The sequence below is a fragment of the Oratosquilla oratoria genome, chromosome 43 (assembly GCF_046742065.1).
Source record: "Oratosquilla oratoria isolate Oo_2021 chromosome 43, ASM4674206v1, whole genome shotgun sequence".
In the NCBI taxonomy this organism is placed as follows: Eukaryota; Metazoa; Arthropoda; class Malacostraca; order Stomatopoda; family Squillidae; genus Oratosquilla; species Oratosquilla oratoria.
The window spans coordinates 27041867-27046866 of NC_134819.1; positions in this window are offsets into that span (position 1 = coordinate 27041867).

Here is a 5000-nt window from a genome sequence, read left to right on the forward strand (position 1 = left end):
ATATATATATATACACACATGTATATATAATATATATATACAAACATTCATGCATACAATTTGCGGCCCTGGCGTGCTCTATAGAATTAATTTGCTAGTTCGTTCCTGAGAGTAGAAAAGGTTAGTCGAAATAATATTAACCTTTCCTACCTATGGGCTCCTTTGATCTGAATAAGATCGTTTGGCGCAAGTTCGGATAAAATTCTTGGAGGTCCGTTCCGTCCGTGTGGGCAATAACAGGTGAGCCCCTTGAGTGGAGGTTCCGGGGTTGAAGTCTGCCACGTCGATGAATGAAATAGCCTGGCCACAGTAGGAGTAGGTGTCCTAAGGAGAAGAATACAATAGCCTAAAGCAGCGTTTCTCAACCTTTTTACCCTTGCGTAACCTTTAAAATAAAACGCATGTCTCAAGGAACCCCTGCGCAAAAAAATAAAACACATATACCATGTCTTTCTCATTTTATTTTCATCGTAATAATAGGTTAGATAGGATAATGTCCGTATTACATTATTACAATAATCAAGAATATGTCGTGCGTGTTTAATTACATCACGTATATGAGATTAAAAAAAAAATCCAAAGTTCATTAGGGACATTTTGCGGAACCCTTAGGGACTTTTTGCGGAACCCTTAGGGACCTTTTGCGGAACCCTTAGGGACCTTTTGCGGAACCTTAGGGTTCCGGGGAAACCTAAGGTTGAGAAACGCGGGTCTGGAGGCAACCAGAGCACAAGAACGGGAGCCATTCCTCAGGGAAGGCAGTATTTGGTAACTTGTTTACTCTGGAGATGTCTGACGTGGTGAAGTAACGCGTACTTCTTCTGCTACTTGCCTGCGATTTACGTTTCCATGGAAACCAAGAGAGTCACTTCGCAGACTTTTACAGACCGTCAGACACTGAGATTTTTTCCCAACTTCGGAGAGTATCATTGGGGGCTCTCGCTTACGGAAGAAAAATGTTTATTTCTTTTTTACTTTTTTGTTTTGTGCTTGAAACGGACCAAAGGTGGGCATGAAGAGTCTGAGGGTGGCGCCAGAACGTAAACAGTTATATGCCATGATTGACTGCTCTGATGTAAAATATATATATATATATATATATATATATATATATATATATTATGGGTGGTAAAGTCGACTACGTTTATGTGTGTATATATATATATATATATATATATATATATATATATATATATATGTATATATATATATATATATATATATATTTGCTGAGACATTCTGACAAGTTGAAGTGGGTGGGAAGAGGAAAGACTGGAGTCTTATTCGGAGTTTTATTTCTGACTATTTTCGCAATAAGCTTTTTCAAAAGAAGTGATTTTTTGAAAAAGCCTGTAGCGAAACTAATTAAGAATAACCCGGATGAAGACTCCACTTTTTCCTCTTCTCACCCCATTCGTGTATGTATATATATATATATATATATATATATATATATATATACATAAATACATATATATATATATATATATATATATATACATATATACATCTTCAGTGAAAAAAGACTTTTTACACTGAAGATGTAGTATACGAAAGCGCTCTGCTTCGTTAGTTTCTTTTTCCAAGTGGTCTACTTTGCATAAGTGAACACACGTACCCGTGTTCTTATTAGCATATATATATATATATATATATATATATATATATATATATATATGTATATATATATATAGTGAGAGAGAGAGAGAGAGAGAGAGAGAGAGAGAGAGAGAGAGAGAGAGTGGCGACAGGGTGAGGTAAATACACACACAACAAAATATGGATTTCTATTCATTAGCGTCATTTCCTTACCTAGAATTTTTCAGAATACTTACGAATCGAAAATATGAAATAGCTTGTATACTCCACTGCACAGATTACCCCGTTCCTCCACGGACCTACTCTCCTGTCACCCGTCCCTTCCTATTCCTGAAGCATCGAATAGAAGACCGATTTAGCTAATTTGACAAAACCTCAATGGTTGTTGCCCGGACGTGAAGTGATGTAAGCTGCTTCAAATATTTTCTCCCTTTTGCTGAACCTTTTTAATGTAGCACTTTTGTCCTGACCCAATCCGGTAAGTGGCCAATTTTGGCCAAGTGGACTACGAACGGGTTAGATGTTATGTGGGTCTCTGGTGTCACTTTTGTGTTCATTTGTTCCTCTTTTGATACCTTTGCTAGTTTCTTGGTAGTGTCCTAATAGACAACTACTATAGGGTGTTTTTTAAATCAGGCTGTTCTTATTTGAATTTACCAAGAGCAAGAAGATGAATGTGCGTGTATGTTTTTTTTAAGTTTTGTGTAAATACATAAATAATTGTTTAAATGTATTGTATAAATGTAGCAGCGTAGGGGAGATGGAATGATGGATCTCCACTGTTATATTGGTGGGGACGCTGGAGGTTGCTTTGGAAAAAAAGGATGTAGACTGGAAAAAGACTGCCTGGAGTTTGTGTATGGAGCAAAACAGATGAGTATCTGACATATAAGAAAGCTGTAAAAAAGGAGCGAGCTTGTAGGAAAACATAAATGTAATATTGAGGAGATGGTTTGGGCATGTGGGGAGAATTGGGAATGGGTAGGGGGTAGTCTGGCATTGAGGGCTTAGTGTAAAGGGAAGAAAGGAAAGGACAGACCGAAAAGGGAATAAAGGCTAGAGTACCGAGTACGTGGCGAGGAAGGTGTCCAGCATGGAGAAGACATACTAACTTGTTGCAAAGAACATGGAAAAAGAAACTAACGAAGCAGAGCGCTTTCGTATATTACATCTTCAGTGCAAAAAATACTTTTTGTACTGGATGTAATATACGAAAGCGCTCTACTTCGTTAGTTTCTTTTTTTCCAAATGGTCTACTTTGTATAAGTGAACACACGTAGGCTACCCATGTTCTTATTAGCACTAATTTATTGGTATGTGATAGAAAGGAATGGAGAAAGGGAAAGATTATGTAGGGTATGAAGGAGCTGGGTTTGGGGAAAGGAGAGTAGAGGATGGATAGTTGAGAGGTGGGTAGATGGAGTTACGGGGGCGGGGGCGCTAGAATGGAGATGGAACCAGTAATAACAGAAGGTTAATATTAGGAATTGATTTGTCCAATGTTGGTGGGATCGGAGGTTTCGTTGTTATTTTCCCTTTGCTACTTTTTGGTACGGCTGGGGACCCTCCAGTAGATGGGGGAGGTTTTTCTCATGGTGTGTGTGTGTGTGTGTGTGTGTGTGTGTGTGTGTGTGTGAAAGAGGAAGGAAGTTGGGGTGGGTGTAGTATAACGTATATACATTCTTATACATGTACAAATTTTATGTCACAATGATAAATACCTCACGTTCTGGGTTTTAGCCTTGCCTTGATTAATATATATATATATATATATATATATATATATATATATATATATATATATATATATATATATATAAGATTCTAGGACTGATTGCGCGATCTTTTGATTTCAAAAGTCCATCACTCATTAACAAGCTATATAAATCGTTAGTTCGTCCACATTTGAAATATGTTGTTTCCGTATGGTCACCGAATCTCATTAAAGACATTGACAGACTGGAAAAAGTATAACGGCGGGCCACAAAACTGATTCCAAATATAAAAAATAAATCATACGAAAATCGACTAAAACATATGAATCTGTTTTCCCTAAAAAAGCGTAGACTCAGAAGTGACTTGATACAGGTTTTTAAAATTCCAAAGGGAATTGACAACATCAAAAATGACAAAATTTTCACATTGAATGAGAATCAGACACGAAGCAATGGTCTCAAACTGTCCGGAAATAGATTCAATTTGGAAGTAGGTAGAAACAACTTTGCCAACCGTGTAGTTAATGAATGGAATAAACTTCTTGCACAGGTAGTGCAATATAGTTCAGTTCGAAGCTTTAAGAATCATTTAGATAAACACCTAAGCAAGATGCTATAATGATTATAATTTATTTTATATAATTTGTTTTTGTTTTGTTATCATTTGTCGGTCTGATTTTCATATATTATTAGTTATATGTTAATTTATTATTATTTACTATTTACCTGTTTGTTTATTATTTAACTATACCTATGCATTTATTTATGTATTTTATTTGTTATTTACATTATTATAGTTTTTATTTATTATTTTATTAGTATTATGATTTTTTTTCGCATCCGACCTAGATATGGACCAAAAGGTCTCCTGTCGGCATGCTCCGCCTTTGTAAATCCTTTGTAATACGGAAATGCTCATGGGATAAACTTTAAGCGAGTCGATGTTATGTAAAAATGTTCTCAGAAAAATGTTAAGCTTTGCTTTGTCTTGTCCACTATCCACCTTTTTCTACCTTTCATTTTTTTATTTTTATCTCACCTACACATAGAATATTTCTCAAAGTTGAATAAATCCTTTGCGTTAATGAAAACAAAATTAATAAAGTAATCCCATTGAACATCGAATTGTTTTTTTGAACGACGTTATCCGAACTCAGACAGAATTTGTTCCAATTGCCAGAAAATCTTATTTAGTTGAAAGGAAATCCCTCGAGCGTTTTAGTGTTAAAGAGAACAAGGTTGAGTTTTTGTACAAATCTTAAACCAAAAACAAACAAAGGAACTTAATCCTTGGAGGATAAAATTATTCAGAAGATTAAGGATAAATAAAGTGTGGGATGTGTCATGAATTGATTGAGTGGGAGAGGCTAAATGCGTCCAAGGGCAATTGTTAATAATGATAATAATAATAGTAATGATTAATAATGATTAATGATAATAATAATAATAATAATAATAATAATAATAATAATAATAATAATAATAATAATAATAAAACTACATCCCTACAAAAATGCACAAATATTGTTCGTGGCATACAACAGAACCTGAAATCAAATTACTTTCACCACGATGTGTGGTGTATAAGTGTCATTCTTCACCCAATGTTCTTCCTATCCAGTATTGCACATATCCTTATTTAATTCTTCGAATCATATCGTTCTCTAGGCATTCCGATAACTTTTC